General features: G+C 50.1%; 1 protein-coding gene across 1 annotated transcript in view; it reads right to left on the bottom strand.

Moving 5' to 3' along the window:
- Positions 1-6,280, bottom strand: part of CDH11 (cadherin 11) — a 136,939-nt gene extending 130,659 nt beyond the window's left edge. The window contains exon 1 of the mRNA XM_045818848.1: positions 6,122-6,280. The gene's annotated coding sequence lies outside the window, so the exon portion shown is untranslated. The remainder of the gene's footprint in view (positions 1-6,121) is intronic.
- Between the last annotated feature and the right edge of the window lie 14,827 nt (positions 6,281-21,107).

Genomic DNA, 21,107 nt, shown 5'->3' with positions numbered 1-21,107 from the left:
CAAAAAAAGAACAGAAAAGAGAAAAGAAAAGAAACAAACCTCAGTAATCAAGATGAATAATATTGTAATGCTGTATTTTAAAGATTATGTTGAGCGGGAGAAAATCCAAGAGGAGTAAAACGTCATCCCTTTCAAGAAAGCCAGGATCGAACTCTGCACTTGCATGTGTGGGTCTCACTGTGCTCACCCTAACCCTGGCTCTGCCACCGGGCATTGCTGCCTCCGGGTCTGAACAGCTGGTCCAGGCCTGCGGGAGGATGGGACCAGGCCTGAGCGCCCAGGACGGGATCGCGGGAGGCCGGTCCCCGGAGGCCTGTGGCGGGGCGGGGCGCAGGAATCAGGGCCGGTGTGTCTGCGCTGCATCCGCGCATCCGCGACAGGCACCTGCTGCGCTCCCTTCTCTGTGCCTGCTCGCGCTGACGGAGCCTGATGAAGGCTGGAGAGAGATCTCCATGCGCCTTAAACTGAAATCAGGGCGGAGCTTCCACCACTCCTGTCGCCTTGTGAGGTGATCCTCACTCACGTCAGGGAAGAAGCTGGGCCTGAAGCCATCATCTTTAAGGAGAGTAGAGACGTCACCTTAACTTGCGACATCATGCCAGGGCAAAGGACCGTGCCGGGAGGATTTTTGACAAATAAGGGAAATCATGGATGAAGTGAATGAACACTTTTCTCCACCTGCAACAGCCAGGAAAATTGGAGAAAAGGGCAGGGCTTGTTCACAATACCCCTTGAGGAGTGCCCGGTGCCAGAAGGCAAGAGAAGACGACCCTGGCCACCGCTGATGGGGGGGGGGGGGGGCGGCGCGGGGCGTGTGAAGCTGTTTACGTGAGCTTTCTGGATCCAGCGTCTCACAGGGTCTAAATGAGATGGACGGACAAACAGACAGAGCAGGAGAGACCAGTACTGGCCCTGCCATAGGAAACAGCATCACCGCCAGGTCTCACCCCTTTCCCACCCTTCCCTCCTCCGCTCTCTTCTTCTCCCTCACGCACCTGTCTCAGGGGACGTCCCAGGGCGCCAGGTGCTCTGCCTGAGCGGAAACCCCGGCCACAGAGGCTCTGAGGACAGTGCTGTATCTCCACAAGAATCCCAAACTTTGCAGCTGACGGCGCCCCATTATACCATAGAAGAATGAAAAAATGTAAAGTGCAACGAACAGTCTGGTGGTAAGTGAGCACTGGTCTACGCCACACTCTGTCCTCCTTTCCCCTGAGTGACGGAATGCCCCCTCCCTTAGTCCATTCACATCGATCCCTTCTTGATCAACCGCCTGAGCATTCCAGCACACTCGAGGCTGCAAAGCACTCCTCTGCCGATTCGTGGGGGAGGCAACCGCACTCGGTTGGAAAAAAAAAAAAGACAAATAAGAATCCACTTAGGACAGTACTTATTTTTAAAATAGAGATTTCCCCTTAATTATAATATAGGTTTTTTCACGCTTCTTCTGAACTTTCATAACAACACTATCAAACAGTAACAAATATAAATTTGTGCAGCCTGAACTATGCAATTTAATCATAAGCAGTAATTTCCATATTACTGAGGAGGGGGAAAAAAAAGTCAAATGATTAAGCTCCAGTGCACGAGGACCCGTCTTGAATTAAATTTTATTTTCTGCTCAAGTTACGTTTTGTATTCCAATGTCAAGAATGGTTTAGAGATAATGGGAAATCATTTACTGTTACATTAAAACGCCATGCCCCAAAGTGTTTACCAAAGAGCAAACTGTTAACTCTTTTTTGCAAACCAGAAATGGCTTTCAGATGTCTTCAAAACCCCTTGAAAATGCAGACAACGATACCACAGCCATGTCACCAATGTGTCTCTTCTTCATCCATTCTCTTCCCTTCGGAGCCTGAAATGATGCTCTTTCTAGCACACGCGCGCGCGCGCACACACACACACACACACACACACACACACACACACCCAGCAGCCACAAAATCCTCCCAGATCACTGCCTCAGTGAGGGCTGACCTTGTTTATCATACAGCCCCGCCCCCACCCATCTTCTGCTCCATCTCAAGTTAAGGAGGTTTCCCAACTTTCCAGTAAACTCCAAGGTGGGAAGAAGCCGCCGAAGGTAACGGGACCCACCGACCCACCGACTAGAAAGATGTTAATCCTGACAAACTGCTCGAGCGGTAGCCTGAACCACAACTAGACTGAATTCGGTCTCTCCTGAGAGGGCCCGACAAGGCTGGTGGCAACAAAGCGGCTTTTCACGGTGCCCTCAAAAGCAGATGGGCCCCATGCAGAAGGTTGGAGAAGGGCGCCATTGCCCTCTAGTGGCCAGAAGTGCAATCTTCCGCGCAGGAGCGCATTTCCAGAGCCGCACAAGGCTCTCAATGTCAGAGTAAAATTATAGCAGAAAGATGTCTAATTATGCTCCTCGAGTGTTTTCTTTAGTCCTTCCTGACCATTGAGGAGGCTGTGGATGGCTCTCACAGTAATCCGGACGGAATAGCAGATTCTTTCTCTGGCTGGTGCACCAGAACTTGTCCAACTTTCTCCAGCTGTTTTTTTTTTTTCCTTTGTAACAGACCTGTTGATGTTCTTCCTCCAGTCAATTAAACCACACATTTATAGAGACCGACGATCTGTATGTATTTCAGAGGCAATAACTTTGCCTTGGAAAGGCCGACAACTCACAAGGCTTGGTAAATCTAGAATGAGGCTTCTTGACACGAAATTAGGGAACTTTCTATGAAACAATCACCAATTTCATAAGGAGGAAAAACATCCCAAACACATTTCAATCTCTCCAGTCCTTCACTGGCTTGGAGCGTTACGCACACACTGGTCAGATTTTCTAGGGAGAGAGGCCTAGGAATCCAGTCATTCTGCAAACTTGACAACTAAAAAAAACAGGTATGCTACCTACAGTACTTTCAAACTCTATAAGCCACTGTTCTATTATTTTATTATTATTATTATTATTATTGTTATTATTATTAAAGTATGCCTATGATCAAAGTGGAAAAATCAATCCTGAAAACAAATGAAATGATTATGCCTCGCGAGCATCTGTCTACAGACAGGGGCGGGCGGAAGTAGGCTGACAGTCACACACATGCAACAAACCACCGTTGATCAAGCTGCCGTAGCCGTCACAACCCGCACGTCTCTTTCCCAGGCGAGCCGCTGTCAACCTCCTTCCGCCCGCCCCCGACCATGGATGGAAGGCGAAGGGAGACTGAAGTCAGATCTGCAGGATCTGTTTAGAGGGCTCTGACAACATATTTGCATATCCCAGGTCAACGCTGACGTCCACTGTCAACGTCACACGTCACAGGCGGTCACGGGCACGGTTGGGAGACACACTGTGCGCTGGCACTGTAAATCCGGCCCTGAGGTCCGCGTCGCGGCGTTCCCCGTCCCAGGGCCCCCAAACCAGGATCCTTACGAAGCAGCCCTGCACGCTGTGCAGAGTGGAAGAAACACCACGACGTATGAAGACAAGAGCATTCAAGGGGCAGGACACGGGTCTGTACTCCCCCAAATCAGGGCGCGTCTCTGCAACCCTGCCCCGCCTCCTCGCGCAAATAAACAATTAGACGTGCGTGTCCACAGCCACCATCGCACAGAGAAAATATGAATTCTGGGTCATAGAAAAAAAAAATAGGAGCCATAACTTTTTTTTTAAACACAAGATTGCATCTTAATTGAAAATAGAATTTAGGTTTCTAGTAATTTTACTGTCTGGCGTTCTGATAAGAATGTTGAACATAAGGGAAGTTCTGGAGTGCTATCAAGATGGTCCACTACTTCCACTCAAACTGTTTTAAAAGCCTATTTTTCCAGCCAGCAAGAAGCCCCGTTTGAGCAAATCTACATGTCTGGGCCTCAGCCGAGTAGTCTGTCTGTCCTTCCAACGCATCTCCTTTCCCTTGGCGGATGGCTAGGGTAGGGGCGATTTCTTCTTTCCAGCAATGCAAGAAAATGGCCAGCGCATGCGGGCTCTAAAATAACAATGCAAATAGTGATAGAAATAATTGTTAATAATAAAGTGTGGCTGCCAGGCATGTTTGATGCGTTCGTTTGCCAATGTTTCCAAAGCAAGATGTAAGATAATTCTCACTCCAGCCAAGTTCCCCTGCCTCCCAGATGCCTGTCCCTGGTCTGCACGCGGAAAAACTCCTCACAGTCCTTTGTGCGAGGCAGGCTTTTGGAGGTCTGAGTCCCAGGGCCCACCGGCCAACTCCAAAACTTCGCATGGGATCTCCCCACTAATAAACTTCCGTGACCGGGAGCCTGGGGTCCCTCTGGTACTGGCCACAACTCTGGCCCTTTGTTTTGCAACTTTTGTTCCTTTGTTCTACTGAAGGAAGACCAGGCCCCCTGCAGCTGGGGCTGGGCAGTGGCTACTTGTGGGTTCTGATGCCTCTGTGGTATTTGCAGAAAAAAGAATCCCAGGATCCATGCAGTGAAGGTCAGCCCCATTCTCTCCTCCTTCCCTAGCCCTCACAGCCCAGCCGGGCCCAGGCGCTGATGCGAGGCTGGCGGGTCCTCGCTCCGAGGAACAGTCCTCACCACCCCCCTCCCCGGAGAACCCAGACACCCCGCCACACCACCGACGCCTGCCGCAAGCGTAAGTGATAAAGCAATTGATCCAGCCTCTCGCCAGATTAATTATCCTGGCTTCCCTGTGATTACACTGAAAACTTACTCCCTGCCTCATTTGAAACCAATAGGAATGATCGGAAAGGGAAAACAAGGGGAGATTTCAGAGCCACCCGGACGAGGTTTCCTTGGGGGGAAACGGGAGGGCAGACCCCAGGCAGAGATCCACCTTCATCCCCTCCTGCGGCAGGGTTTCAGAACCACCCTTCCCCCCCAACCCCTCGGGACGCCCCGTCATCAAGCAGGGATGGCATCATTAAATAATTAAAAGATGCAATTTCTTAACAGCAGTGCAATGGCCCGTGAAATTCCTGCTGCATTATCAGCAAAAGCAACAGGGCTCTCTCTAGCATCCAGAAAACCTTTCACCCGGGAGAGGGAGGCGCGCGGCGCCCCCCGCCCCCATGCCCCGGCGACAGCAGGGCCTTGGCAAGAAAGGGATGAGGAGAAGCGACTCGGGGGCCTCCCGGACCCCACTTCCCCTGGGGACTCTTCCCTTCACAGCGCGAGGCGGGCTCTCCTCCAGCTCCGCCGGGTGGAGGGGGCGAAGGGGTGCTCTCCTAGCCGCCCTGCCCATCCTGCCGGCTACAGCGCGCCCCCCACCCTCGGCCCCCCGTTCCCCGACAAAGCCGAGGGAGGGAGGCCGAACGGGCTGGAGAGGCTTGGGGCGCTCCGGAAGGAGGCGCAGGCTTCGGGGAAGGCTTGGTTTGCAAACTTAACGTTGACCCCGGCAGGATTCGCCAACCCCAAGCCGGAGTCCGAGTGTGAACCGCTCACAGACCGCCCGTGGGGCTGGCGGGAGCTGGGGAACGGCCCCGGAGCTCCCCAAGAGACTCCGGCGTGAGGGCTGGAGCGCGCGCCGCAGCCGGCAGCCGGCAGCCGGAGCCGCAGTCAGCGGACCCAGATCCAGGCTATTAAAGTGCGGGGGAACCGCCGGCGCGAGCTGGGTTCCTTCGGGTTTCTGGGGCCTCCCCGGCAGTCTGGAACGGAGGGCTGCGCCTCCGGGAGCCTTCAGCGGGCATCAGGGGAAAGGGGTAGGAGCCCTGCGGAGTGGGGTCTCGTCGCCGCTTTCGGAAAGAGGCGCAGCGCGGGCGGGCAATGCCCGTGGGTGACTTTCCCCAGGGACCGGACCGGGGGGCAGTCGGCGGGTCCGGGGCGCAGCTCTGCAGCTCCTCGCCCGAGCTGGGGGCAAACCCTCTCTCCCGCGGCCTCGGCGCAGAGTTCAGAGGAGGCCGGAGCAGGGGAGAGAGGTTGGAGCGCACATCTGGCGCCTGTGCCCCCCTGCGCTGTCCGCGCCCACAGCCGGTTCCCTTCTCCTTTTTATTATTTTTAAACAAATTTTCACTTATCTCCGCCCCCCCCCCATTTCCTTGGCGTTAGTGAAACCTCCTCTAGTCAGACCTCACCCCCAACACATTCTCACCCAGAGCACCCCCCGCACCACACACACACCCCTCCGGCAAGAAGCAAGAAAAGGCACAGCGGCGCGCCTCACCTGGGGCCCTGGAGGGTGGGCGCGAGCTCCGGCCGCAGGTCCCCGGCGCTGGGCGAGCGCAGCGGTGTCAGCCCCGGTCCCAGTCCGGGTCCCATTCACAAGTCCGCGGCTGCTGCGAGCGGCCCCCGCGGCTGCTGCGAGTGACTCTCCCCTCGGCTGGCGGCGGCCGCGGAATGAGCCGCGGAGCGCGCTAGTGGCAGGAATGAGAAACCAGGGGGAGGTGGCGGGCGGGCGGGGTGGGGGTGGGGGGACGGAGGAGGAGGGAGGCCGCCGCTGGGAGGAAAGGAAAGGGCGGGGTGGGGGGCGGAGAGGAGCCGAGGCCGTGAGACGCGGTGAGCTGGGCCTCGCGGAGGCTGCGGGGGCCCGACCCCGTCCGCGCTCCTCCCCCGAGGGGCCCCAGAGATGCCAACCCCGGGATTCGTGGCCGCCCCTCCCGCCCAGTGTCGTTGCTCTCCGGCTCCTTCGGGGCTGAGACTGAGTCTGGAGCGACTGAAGTTGGGCTCCAGGGACGCACAGCCAATCAGGGAGGGCGGCGGAGGGAAGCTGGGGAGGGGGGTGGGAGCCCCTTTTCCTCCTTTGCCCAAATCCGCTCCAGCTGGCCAGGCTGGGCTCCTGCCCGGGAGGCCTGGATGGTGGGATGGGGGGAAGCATCGGCCAAGTGGGGGAGGCATCGGGCATTGTGCCACCCCACCTTCGGTCAACCCCTCCACGTCGGCCGCTTTCGCCCTGCCTCCGTCCCCTATCCCCGGCAAACTGTGCTTGGGGCGCGGGCGGCGAAACCTGGGGAGGAAGGTTTTGGATTTAGGAAGAGCCACGTCTCTGTTCTCTCGGTTCTCCTCCCCCGCAACCCCCGCCTCCACTGCCTCGCGCGCGAAGCTGAGTGCGGGGAATCGTGTGGTCTGGATCGGCCTGGGGTTTGCCACCACTGTGCCCCAAAAGGGTGCCTTGGCCCCCCGCCAGTGGAGTCACTTGTTGCCTCAGCCCCCCCAGTTGCACACCCGCCAGAGCTGGAGAGTGAGGTTCTGCAGGAGAACGGGCCTGAGGGCGCCGTGCCCGTGTTCTCCCTCCATCCTCCCCTTTTCCCCACCAGAAGGACCCTCCGGAGGATGGGCGCCCCGGGCCCGCTTCCTGCCCCGGCGGAGGCGCGGGGAGGAAAGACTGGCGCGGCGGGGGCTTGGGAATCTCGCCGGGGTTTGGGCGGGGCGCTCGATGTCCGGGGAGCGGAGTTGGGAGGGCACATTCCGCGGTCATGGAGGGCAACAGTCGTGACCCGGTGGGGAACCCCAGGTTAGAACAAGTTTCTAGGGTGGGGTGGAGGAAAAAAGAGGAGGGGCGAAGGTGAAACACAAGTGCTAAAAGCGAAAATGGAATCTCGGGGGGTAGAGGGTCTGGGATGAGGATGGGGAAGGAGGGGAAGGAGTTGCCGGCCCGCGAAGAACCGTGAGGAGGAGGCGGAGGGCTGAGCGGAGGAGGGAGAGGCACCAGGCAGTTAACGGAAAAGGCGAAGAAGGAAGAGAAAGCGTCGGACTGCACGCGGGGAAAGTAGGGGGTGGCCGGGCGCAGGCCTCAGGCTGGGGGCCACGCCCCGCGAGTCCGCGTGCCCCCAGGGCTTCCCGGGTTCGCGCGCAGCGCGGCCGAGGCGCGCGGCGGGGGGGGGGGCTGGGCGGGGCTATCCGGGTACCGCACCCCACCCCGACCCCACCCCCGCGGCGCGCCAGCGCTCTTCCCCGCGACGCCGGGATCCCGGGGGCGCCGCGAGCCCTGCGGAGCCTGCGTCCTGCGCCAGGCCGACGCGCCTCTCACCGGCCTCGGGGCCGCGGTCTTCAAACTGAGCGTTGCGCCGCTGGGGAGAGGGCGCTGCGTCTCCAGCGTCCCAGTTCTCTTGCTCGTGTGCTTCCCTCCCCCCCAGGCAAAGGCCTCCAAGGTGACAGGCCCCTCGGCACCAGGTCCACGTACCTCGCGCCTCCGCAGTACACGCGGGTGCGAGGGACTGTCGAGGCCGACGAGGCCGTGCCCTGCTCCCGAGAGCGCGGTGAGTGGGGAGCGGCGCCTGCCCCTTCTACCCCAGCAGGTTGGCCCCGGACCGGACCCCTCCCTCACTGCGCCGAGCTGCCTCTCTCCCCCTTTGGCCTTGTCTTTTCATGTGCCGTGTCCGTCTACTCTAAGCCCTAAAACTCGAGTTGTCCGAGGCCACCGCCAACGGTCTCCACACTCCCTCTGACGGAGCCTAGCGGTGGTACTGGGGAGCTGTGACCGCCGTCTCCCCCTGGAGATGGAGTGACACCGGAGGGAGGGCCCCACGCTCCCTCAGCGATACTTGGTTTTCCGTCCCTGTTTGGCTACTAACTGTTGTATGGGTTTTCTCTTCTTTCCCACGTGGGCGTAAAAAGGGAATGTGAAGGGGTGGGCAGTCTAATTACACGTGCGCACCCGTGTGCGGTATCTGGGAGGGCTGGGGCTTCGCTCAGGGCCCACCCACAAGGCGGTTTCAGGAGTTCCGCTGGGGAAGCAGGTCCAAGGATGCGCCTGTGTGACCTGCCATTGGCTGCGATTTGTCCTTGACTTCCCGGCCATGTTTTCAGAATTCATCCGATGACAGCGGTTGTTTTTGTTGGTTGGGTTTTGTGTTTGTTTGTTGTTGTTGTTGTCGTTGTCGTTGTTTTATTTTGTTGATGGCCTGGTAGGTTTCCACGGACATTGCACGTGCGAGTCAGATGCGCCCCCTGAACAGCAGTGGTCAGTCCTCCTTTGCACGGCCCAGTCGTTCAGAGCCTGGGGTTCCACTCCAGAACACGGAAAACATATATCCACACGAAGACACGTACCCAAATGTTCACAACAACCTTATTTATAATAGCCAAAGTCTGGAAAGAAGCCAGAGGTCTATCAACCAGTGAGTGGATGAACAGGATGCGGTACATCCATGTAATGGAATAGTATTCGGCATTAAAAAGAAAAGAAATACGCGTGTTCCATAATGAATGAACCTTAAAATAATGTGTTAAAAAGCCAGGTGCAAAACCACATCCTGTACAATTCCACTTATTTAAAGTGTCCAGAAAAGGCAAGTTTATACAGACAGAAAGCAGATCCGTGGTCGTCCTGGCTACGGGTGTGAATGAACAGGAATTGATTACAAATAGGCATGTAGGAACTTTGTTGGGTGAAGAAAATGTTCTAAAATATTCTACAATGGTGATCGTTGTGCAAATCCATACATGTACTAAAATTATAGAATAGTAACAAAAAAAGGCAGAAAGAATATCTTTTTACACCTCTACTCCCAGGTTACCTGTGACCTGTAGCTGAGCCTCAGGGGAAAAACTTCTTGCAAGGCAGTTTTAGAGGAAGAAAAATGTTAAAAAAAAAAAGAGAGAGAGAGAATTCTAGTTCTTTTGGAAAGATAACTATACTTCTATTCAGCAAGTTCTATTTCGACGACTGTTTTTGGAGAGTCTTGTAAGTGTTAAAGCAAGTTAATTCCCCCCTTTCAGTCTTCTAACTGATTAATTCCTGGGAACCAGAGTTAGGCATCCCAGTTCGTGACATTTTAAACACACCTACACATCGACACAGTACAAAGTGCACATTGCAGAGGGGATTTTTTTATGACTATGTTAGGATCTGTCTTAGAAATCCATATCAAGCACTTGGGTGGAGCATTGTGTGATTATAGTTTAGATTAAAAAAGGAAAAGAGGGAGGAAAAAAGAACTCACTGACAGCTTGAATTAAAAGATTCAGTTCGTCGAGGCAGCCAAAAGTTTGGGTGTTCCTCTTAACTTGCCTCACCTTTCCTTCACCTTCTTCTCCCCGGGAGGGAGGAAGCCTGGGTTCAAGGTTGCTCCGGAGTCAGGACTAAACAGTCCCTGCTGCTTCCTGCCGGGTCCAACGCAGACAAAGATGAGGCCCAAATGGGCTTTTTCTTGTCGTTGTCCTTGTGGGCACCAGGCTGATAATTTCCTGTTGGTTCCTCCATCAAAGGTCTCAGGCTCCCAGCCCTTTGAAGTGCCTGTCCCTAGACTCTGACGATAGCCAGAGCCTTCTGAGTCAGTTCCTTGTTGCCACTTTGCAGCTCCCCGCTCCCCCAGGCCTTAAGCTCCAAGCTCAGGGGCCTCCTTCCTTCGGTGACTGGTGGTAAAGAAGAGAGGCAGGACCCAGGAGGGGGACAACTGGATCCCAATGTGGAGAACATTGCGAATGACGGGACGGGGGTGTCATTTCTGAACCAGACATTGGAGATAGAGCTTCCCGCCCCTGGGGCTGCAGAGAAAAGTGGGAGGATCACAGGCCTTTGATCTGGGTCCCACTGCTGGCCCTGCCACTCTGGAGCTGTGTGACTGAGGGCAGAGGCTTTGTCTCCAGGAGATTCTGTTTCCAGGTCTGGAAAATGGGGATTATTACATGTGCTTGTGTACGAGGACTAAACGTGCTTGCATACCTAAAGCCACGGGCCCTGTGCTTCGAGGGGTGGCTCAATAAGTGAAATTTATTAATTACTCTCATTAATTATGAGGTCTGATTATTATCACACCTTGAATGATCTCAGCAAGAAAGGAGTCATGTTACAGTTATGAATGGTAATGATGATGGAGATTAATCTTATCTTAACCGGTGTTAGTAGTAAAACCTATGGTCAGGAATGTTAGAGCAGTTCCACGTATACAGACTCTGCAAGGCCTGTTCCGGGTCAAATGGGGGCAAGGGCCCTGGGTTCGTGTCCGAGATCTGCCACAAGTTCACTGAGTCACTTTGGACAACTTGTTTGCTTTCTCTGAGCTTCAGGTGTCCTAGCTGTAAGCGAGAGTTTACCTAAGATAAGTTCTGGGGAGGATCCTTCCAGAGCCTTAAATTCTGGAGTTTTTATGTCCTTGCTCTTCATTGAAAGGAAAGCATCCCACGGATGCAATTCTCCTTTCCGCCACTTGGAGCAGTCAGTCAATCCTCTCCAGCCCGGCCCTGACTCCCAGCATCCTGTCTCTGAAACAGACCCTTTTCAACCCCATCTGCAGCATTTCTTTGTCTTTCCCTTTCACCTAGACTGTCAGTTCCCCACGGGCAACAACGATACCCATCTGGTTTGCCTACATCTGCCCCCCCCTGTGTATTAAACACAGAAGTCCAATAAGTATATTTAATTGATAATTTTAAGTAATAAATGTTTTGATTAAGTTAAGGTCAGTATATCAGTCAGATAGCACCACGATAATATTAGGTTAGGAATGACCCCAGCACTAAGTGGCTTAAAATGACAATTACTTCCTCTCGTATATCTGTGGGTTGCTGAGGCTGCCTGGTCTGGATGGGGCGGGGCTGGGATGGGCCAACTCAGCTCACCTTCCTGTGTGCCTCGTCCTCCTCCTGGGACCGCCTTGGGCATATTCTCAGTGTTAACTGCACGTGATATTAAGCAGAAATAAACACAGCCCCTTGAGGTGTAGGTTTAGAACTGGAAGATTCTTAGTTTATTTTGTTGGCCGAAGCACACCCATTGGCCAGATTGAAAGTTAAGGGGTAGAAACATATAATCTGGGTTTTTCTTTGTTTGTTTGTTTGTTTGTTTGGTGGTTTGGTGGTTTGGTGAGCAATACTCTAGAGTTGCATGGGAAAGGGTGTGAACACAGGAAAGAGTAGAGAATTGGGGTCGTTAGCATACTCTCCCCAGGCAGAGGGAGTTTTCCCTCGTGCCTCCATTCTCGGGGTCATCTCGGGGTTTCAGGCCCTCCGGGTTATATCCGGTAAGCATGAATACAATATTATGGAACAGTAGAGGAGACAGAGGACCAGAAGGCAACTTCAGTCTCATACTAAGCCGGTATGAACACGCCCTTCCTTTACTTTGAGGCTCCAGTCGGAAAGGAAGAAAGCGAGAAGAAATAATAAAGTAACAATGTCAATCACCAGTTTACATATAAAGCTAGGGATTATCAAAACATTCCCTCAAAGTATGTATTATTATTTCTGTTTTACAGATGAGAACATTGAGACAACAAGAAACTTGCACGCACTGTCCAATACAATTCAATTCGTAAGTATTAGAGCTGGGATTCCAACCGATTTCACAAGTTGCCCCACTGGCCTGCTTTTCAGTGGAGAAGCTCACACAACACATTCTGGTCTTGATCTCATGGGGGTGGGTGGGGGCATGGGAAAGGAAGAATGCCTTTCACTACACCCAAGACAGAGGACATCCATCAGATCTTCAGGCACGGTGCCTGGAAAGCAACGGGTACACAATGTATGTTTGTGGAAGGGTGAAAGGTGAAAGGAAGGAAGGGAGAGGGAGAGACTGTCACTAGCAGCAGAGAAGGTAAGAAAGGAAGGGCAATATAATAGAGAAGATAGAAGCAATGTTGATCTCTTTGGATAAAATCATATCTTTCTGCGGGGAGCAGAAATCTCTGGATTCTGAGAATCATGCCTTCACTGCCCCTCCTGGTGCTAAGAACAGCTGGCCCGTGCAGGCCTGCCCGCCACACTTGCCTTCTTGCTGCCGTTCAAACACAAGGGTGCCTCAGCTTCAAAGCCTTTGCATTTGGCTTTTTCCTCTGCCTGAAGCAGCCTGCTTCTAGTCTTTCTTAAGTCTCGTTCCCTCGTTTTGCTTATTAATCAGGACTTCCCTGGGTCTCCCCCCATCCGCAGAAGCACCCATGCCACACTCCAATCCTCTGTAGCCCATCACTTTCTATCTCCTTAGATTTTTATATTCATGTTCATAAGACTGATGGGGGTGGGCAAAAGTAGGTTTACAGTGGTGAGTATGCAAAGCAGTTTATTCTTATATTATTTTATTAACTATTGTATTATTAATATTATTAGCCTACTGTTGCCCACCCCTGAATATCCACTTGAAATTGTATTGCATATTTTCACTTCCCTATTTTCACTGGTCATCTCGCTCCACTAGGGTGCCAGTTCCAGGAGAGCAAGAGCAAAGCACATCGCCTCTCCTGTTCTTCACTCCTGGATCTTGAGCATCTAATACAGAGCCAGGCATATGGTAAGTACTCAGTAAATATTTGCACAGCGAATGCATGAATAGTAAGTGCACAAAAAAATGCAAGCTGAATGAGTGAATCCTAAAACCGAAAGCAGATGGATCATCTGCTTGAGGCTAACCATGGTGCAGTGTCCCTTGTTTACAAGGTGAATGTAATGATGCCAGGTATTCACGTCACGAAAATGATTGCTCACCTTCCAGACACTTCACCTGAAAGCTAGTTAAAATAGATACCTTCTATCATCCTTTTAAAAATAAAATCCAATTTACAAAATTGTGGTATGCAAACACCTTTTCTAGAACATATACATTTCCCACAATGAATCACAGGTATGCCTAATAGCTGCTGCGCTTCTAATTTCTGATTCTGGTTTGTTTGTTGTCTGGACTAAGGGGTTCGCTTATTAAAACGCTTCACAGAAGGTGATTTCAATATTCGTATGTGCATATATTTACATTCTTTTTTAAACTTGTGAATAGGCACATTTAAATGTGTTTGCACTCCAGAACCATTGGGGATGTTGTTTAAGATCGGTAGTGGCTTGCTCTGCAAACAGTCTGCAATTTGAACAACAGGATTTAAGAGAGCTCTGTGTTCCAGTTTTCATAAACATTGAAACGCTGACTCTCGGTGCTGAGAATGGGAAGGCAGAAGTCATCCCTACACAAAGGAGAAAGGTTTTTTAAAAAGTCTTCCTTTGGTGCCCTTACGCTTAAGATAGATGAATTTACACAGCTGTTCAGTGCTCTGCTTCATCGTGTGTTTCTGCTCCCTGTTCAGTCCCCTCCTTAGTGGCTAAGAACTAATAGTGATGTTTCCACAGAGCACAGGTAGGGCAAAACAGAATGCAATAATATGCACAGGTAGCTCAAGAGCTTTGGTCTTGGAAACCCTATTCCAGAAAAGGCTCTCTATTCTGATTGACAGTTACCTTAGTTCCAGTCAGAAGCTGTGATTGGTTCCTCATTGCACAAAAAAATTGTTCTGGACATGGGTAGAATTAAAGAATAACACCTTTAGTGTTTCCCTTGAATGCCTGTTAAGTGCTTTAATTCTAATCCTTACAACTGTCCTACAGAGTAAGTATTCTTATGCCCATTCTGTAGGTTGAAGTTGGGAAAGCTCAGAGAATTGAATAGCTTACTAGTAATTAAATTATTGAATGTGATTTCATTGCTCAGAGTCTACAAGGGAATGTAACTGGGAGGCTAATGTACATGGGAGAAGTGGTTAGAAGAGGTAAGTGGAAGTCCTATTAAAGGTATTCTTTTTAAGCTGAGACTTAAAATATGCAAAAGGGTTAGCTAGGATAAGTATAGGGAGAGGACGTTCCATAGAAGAAACAGACTCTCTAAGGGCATCAAGGCAAGATGGGGTTTGAAGTGTTTGAGAGGCTGACGAAGATCCAGAAGGCTCATGCTCACTGCGTCGGAGGAAGTGCAGAGACCAATAACCTAGGGCTTTGTGTTGCAGGACGAGAAAATAATACCGAATGGTACCTCCAGTGTAGTGGGCAGGTGGGGACTCTTTGTTTTTCAAAGAAGGAGCGGTGTGATTGCGTTTGCTGACCAAACGCACGGCGGCTGGGAGCAGGATGGATACGCGAGGACCAGGAGACGGGCTGCTGCCTTGGACCGAGGCGGTGGCAGCAAAGAGCGGGGGCACGTCTCAGGTGTGTTTTGGGAACATAAGCAGGATTTGATGTTAAATCGGTGATGGCAGGTGAGAGGGAGAAAGATGTCAAGGATCATCCCCATGTCGAGAGCTCCAGCAATGGGGTGGATGTGGGTGCTTCTTATTAACTAGGACAAGCCTGGGGGATGGCCAGGTGTGGGAGCTACGGCTCCCCAACCTGCAGTTTTATTGCGAGCCTGTTTGAGCACTAGGCTACTTTGCTTTCCTGTGCTCACAGATATCCCCGTGAGTCTGGAAGGCAGTGCGGTCTCATGTTTAATTAATTAAACATAGAAATTGCTTAACTCTGAGCAAGAGACCTGGGTTCTGGATTCTGACTTAGGACAAATACTCGCCTCCCCCCGAACCACTTCTTGCCTAAAAGGATGAGGAGTTCCAGGTGCCCGGTTCCCTCTCGAAGTCCTGATGATGGGTTTCTGTCGCTGCAGGCACACTTTCCCCAAACCACGGCATTGACATCGATCCTGTGTCCGCTGGGGTCCTGTCCCGAGAGGCACAGGTGAAATAGGACATGGGGCAGCGGTGATGGCCGCTGCGGGGTTCAGGGCAAAGGTCAGCCAGGTCCCCTAGGGTTGCCATTCAGGACCATTTGTCAACCATTTGTTGCTGTTCCCATTCCAGCCTAACGCGTCCACACCGTCGGTCATCCCCATTTTCTCCTGGGCTCCTGTCAGGGGAGGAGGTGGAACTCCAGGGCACAGAGAATGGCTTGGAAATTGAGCTGCTCTAGTTGCCATTCTGGCTGTGGCCCTCACTTGCTGTGGGCGGACCCTTCAGTTCGGCGAGCCTCAGTTTACACATCCATACAATGGTAACAGCACCTGTGCTACTTGAGAGAACTATTGTCAGTTAGAAAGGCGGCAGTTCACAGTGCCCAGAATATAATAAATAGTCCGTCAATGTTTTTCTCCCTCTGCTCATCGCTCTCCTCCCAACTCCTCCTCATCATCATTTTCAGAACTAAGGGATCAGACTTCTCCAGAATATGTCCCCTGACCTTCCCCTTCCCACAGAGAGTCTTGTTCATAATTTCGTCTCATCACAGTGTATATCATTCCACATGCGTCTGTCTCACCCCTCTGTCTCTGCGAGAGATATCTAGAGACCAATAATCATTGATAGCTCATCACGGTATCTCAAGTGTACAGGCATATGGTAGGTGTTTACTAAATACATGCCACCCTTGCTGCCAATGAGGAGGTTTGAAGAAGGGATTCTGGAAGAGGTTATCAGCGCAGAAGAGAAGGGAAAGAAATCTCATGTGTTATGTCAGATCCTGAAGAAGGATCCTGGTATAGAATCTGAAGGAAAAACGGAGTAAAATCAGAATCCATTAGCTCGCCCAAATTGCATTATTAACAGCTCTCTGAGATGTGACATATAGTCGTCACTGAGTCTTCAGCACAAGCGATTCTTGATTGACTAAGAAATGTTTATCAAAAGAGGCAGAATTTACCGCGTACTTACAGGCTGAAGTGCCGTCTTCCTACAGCTTTGCTTACATCAACGGAAAGGGGAAAATGCAGCCAGACAGTCTAATTTCTTTAAGTCAGATGAGTCACAGAAGCAAACATAGGAGGATGTTCTACAAAATAATCAATCATCTGATAAAACTGTTTTGGATGTGGCAGATGTATAAAATAAAGTAAGACCATTTTTTTCCCAGCTAAAAGTTGGTGTATGTACAAAAGATTCTGGTAGAAGAAGCAGAGAGCTTTAGCCAGACCGTCACTTAAAAGGGGGCGGGTTTCAAAGGCACAGCCGAAAATAGCAGTCAGTCCCTCCCATCCCCTCTCCCCTAACCCTACTTCTCACCCTCATGCCCAGCAGCCAGTAATTGTTCCTCCATGATAAACATCTTTCACTTTCTTTTTGTTAACATCGTGGCTTCCAGACTTCTCATATGTTTTGTGTGGCCAACGTCCGCCTTGTTAAATATCATGTTAAATATGGAAATCAGCAGCAGGAGTGGCAGCAGCATCCTAACCAGTTGCTGGAAGGGAGCTGCCTTCCCTGCATTTCTGCTGAGTGTCATGACACCCGCTCTGCTGTGGAGACAGGACAGTGCCAGGTGACAAGCTGTAGGTCCAGGTTCCTTCCGCCCAGACATTGTGGAGCTCGGGTGCCTGCAGGTTGCTGTCTCATGCCTGGTATTTCTCAGATGTAAACTGACAGGCATTCAGTTTGATGGCGTGATAACTTCCTGTAGGCTGAATATTTAACATCTTGCAGTGCATCTATATCCTGAAGCCAAATGCAGAGAAGCCTATCAAACTCCACCCGTCTCCAAATGCCCTTAGCGTCATCATCTTTGCACTCTTCCCCTGCTAAGAATAAGCTTTCCCCTTCATGCTCTGGCTAATTCCAATTTATTCTTTGAAAATTCTATGCTCAGATGTCCTGTCCTCCAGAAATATTTTCCTGATATATCCTTGCCCTCCTGACTCTCTGCAGCGCGGATGAACTTAACATCCTTCCTTTGCATTATGTGCACCACACCATGTGCCTGGTTCTAATATAGTACCTGACCTGTTATTTAAACGTGTTTTTTTCTCCCAAGGTGCTTATTGCTTTAAGGGTGAGAGCCATATTTTATACATTATGTATATCCCCAGAACCTGTCACACAGCCCTTGGCAAATGGGCTGCACCAATGTGTGTGAGGGTAACATAATGATAACCAGCGTTCATGTAATGCTCGCGTGGGTCAGGCACCATTCTAAGGCTTCGTGTGTACATTCATTTGATTCTCATAGTATGCACGCGGGATTGAAGGCGTTGACAAGGATCTCTTCTAGCGGGAGAGAGGGAGGGGAGGAGGGGGAGGGGGAGGGGAGGAGGGGGAGAGGGAGGGGAGGAGGGAGAGAGAAGGGGAAGTGTGTCCACAAACGCATGTACCGCTTACCTGTGTGCACATGCACACACATCATAGATCTGGATGTTGTACTTAATTGTACACTTGAGAAGTTCCAGCACAAAGAGATGGGAACTGGTTTAGCTGCACTGGCACGCCCCGTGCAGGTCACAGGCCGCTCCTCTGCCCTCTGTGTTCTGCCATAGACCGTGCCAGCGTTTTCAGTCCTGGGTGTCGCATTGGCACTCGGGACATTGAAGGGCCTGGAGGATGTGTAGTTCTGAGAATGCTCTGGGTGGGCAGGGGGTAGGTCCTGATCACGTCCTTCAAAAATCTGAAGGGCTGTCCTGAGGAAGAGTGGTTAGATTCAGTCTGCTTGGCCCCAGTGGGTACAGGACTCGGACTAACGGGTGGAATCGAGGGAGGAGGGAGAATGCTGCTAGGCCAGCAGAGTATCTGGCCAGAAAGGTCTTTGCCATTTGACCTGTGCTGCTCCTCACGGTAAACAGTTTGGGGTCATTTCAGGCATAGGGATTCAGACCGTATGTCCATCGGACAGGCTCTGTCCAGTTTCGCCGGGGACTTCTGCTGTGGGTATGAGAGTACATTACAGGACCGCCGTGGTCTCCTCTAAGTGTGAATTGTAATGGAAATCGTAACCAGTCTGGTTGGAATAGCATATGCGTTGGACAAAAGTTTATTTCCACTAATGTTAAAACTACTATCACTCCCACCACTACTGAAACAAATACTGTTAATAGTCATATAATAGGTACTATTTGCAGGGTAGCTACTGTCTGAAAGATATATATTCCCTCTGGTAAGCATTTTGCATACATTGTGTCATTTAACCTGCACTGGCAATCCTGAGTACTGGGTGTTATCCACTCTGTTTCACCGTTTTAGGGAGCCGAGACTCTCGTAGGTGAAGTAATCTGCTCATTGTTATCTAGACAGTAACTCAAGCCCGTGTGCACGTGCTTACAAATCGGTCCTCTCTGTTTTACGGAGAGGGTGGGGGACAAGAAAAGAGGAAAGAAAGAGAGGAGAGGAAATCGAAGGAGAAGCATTACATAAAAGTCATATACATTGCTTGTTGTATAGATTGTCATGATCAAAGACAGATGCATTTGGTTGATTCTTTCTCTGATTAATCTATTTAATTCTGTGGTCACCACACCTTTCACAGGAAGACCACCTCACAACTGCATGAGAACAGATCAGTTTATGTGTATGGTTCATTTGCTGTATTTTGCTGTATAATACTCACATTTTTGGCCCAAACTTCCAGGGAAAAAAATCTTTCACTTTAATTTTTTTACTTCAATTTTTTATTATATGTAAAACTGATTATCATATTCCAGGATATTATTTTGCATATGGATATTGTTCTCGCTTTCTAGGGTTACGCTTTTAACACATAAGCGTAAATTAAAAAATTAAAAACATTTATATAGATATGGAATTAGTACTACCCACATGTAATGTGCATCCTTATTTTTCAGTCAGAAATTTGGGCAAAAACTTGTGCATTATACACAGCAAAATAAAGAACATCTCAAAAAGATTTAGGGAGACTTAAGCATGATAAATAGAATAACTTGAGTAGGAACTGGGGGACCGAGGGTAGCAGGAAGATTTGGGGATTGCACCATCACATCCGAGCTGCTTCTGACCGCCGTGCCACCTTCAGTGCAGTAAGTGGATGGAAAGCATATGAATCGTGGTTGTGCCTGGTTTTTCACACACATTGTCCTTTTTATGTGTCATTCATACATTCTCCAGCCATTTTTCAAGACCTAACACTCTGAAGTCTTTTTTGGCTTCTCTGCTTCCTGGGTTTTCTCTCAAGGTCCTGTAGAAGTTATCCTCTGCATTGCAGAATTAGATACAGAATCATATGCTGTCTTGTATTCATGGATTTTTTTCTCTTTTGCATCTGCTTTCTACTCCCATGCACGTGGGAGAAAATGCACGTGGCAAGTTGCATCATCACTAGAAATGCCCGCTGGAGGCCTTCAAGTAACTTTCCAGGCTAATGTACCTTGAATACCCTGAGCCTTCCGCTTTGCAAGTCCAAGAGTTCAGTCTTGTCTGAGCCCCAGAAACAATGATGGATGAGAGCGTCGATCATATTTCCCTAGCACTTGAGGTATCTTAATGTTGAGTGGAGGAAATCTGGGCAAAACAGAAGCACACAATCCCAACTACCTGTAAGACCATGAAGACAACTTCATTCACCAGAATTTCTCCTAAGAGGAGCCCCATGTGCATTTTGAAGAAATAAATAATATGTGGAATGGATGGTGAGCAGCAAGAAAATACTCGAGTGGACAAAAAATGTCTCCCAAATTGCCTTTTCAGGGACGCGATAGCTCCAGGAGAGTTTTTGGGTGTGACGGATCACCTTGATTGGTTGATACATGAAAAATGGGGAGTCAGAGTCAAGGTAGATTTTTTTCTTCACTTTTTTAAAAACTCAAAATACAGTTGGCACGCAATATTATTGTAGTCTCAGAAGTACAATACAGTCATTCTACATTTATAGACCTTATAATGGGATCACCACAATAGGTCTAGTAACCATTGTTCACCTCATAAAGTTTTTATGATATTATTGATGATATTCTCTGTGCTATATGTTATATTTCCATGACTTATCTATGTTATAAGTCTTAATTGTACAAGGCTGTGACATCACACAGCCTCAGGTGGTGCCACTGATGTCAAATTCAGGAGGTGACTGTGGGGAAAGGCAGTGTCTAATGGGTATGTTTTTCATAAAGACAAGATGTAAGTCCTCTATTGTTCCTGTCAAATATGTTCAGTCAGTTTTATCCAACTTGATAATGCCTTTATGACACTGGGTGTGTGTGTGTGTGTGTGTGTGTGTGTGTTGGGGGGTGTGAGTTAAGAATCTGGGTTGCCATTGGTGAAATAGTACTTTCTTTGCAGCTTATAAACTCAAGGAGGAAAGGATGTTTGGTTACACATAATTATGGGATAATGACATCTTGCTTTTGGGGCTGTTAAGATTAAACAGCTCTGGGGCATTCGTTGGGGCATCATCCTGTAAACCAAAAGGTTGGGGGTTTGATTCCTGGTCAAAGCATATAACCCAGGTTATGGATTCGATCCCAGTTTGGGACACATATGGGAGGAAACTAGTCAGTGTTTCTTTTTCACATCAATGTTTCTCTCTCTATCCCTCATCCCCTCTCCCTAAAATCAATAAACATTTATTTTTAAAAAGATTAAACAGAAAATATAAACTGTATGGAAATAGCAGGTACTTCACATGCTTACCGTCTTCTTATGGGAAAGCCAACTTCTGTGAACTTCTCATAAGAAACCAAACTGGTCCACGAAGCTGGTAACAACAATAAGTCAAAGTGCATGTGCATGTGCTGGAAACTGTAGGAATGGACCCATTACAGT

Source organism: Phyllostomus hastatus, unplaced genomic scaffold, assembly GCF_019186645.2.
Source record: "Phyllostomus hastatus isolate PE091 unplaced genomic scaffold, TTU_PhHast_1.1 phas_scaffold_345, whole genome shotgun sequence".
Lineage (NCBI taxonomy): Eukaryota > Metazoa > Chordata > Mammalia > Chiroptera > Phyllostomidae > Phyllostomus > Phyllostomus hastatus.
This window is presented reverse-complemented; position numbering and strand designations above follow the sequence as displayed.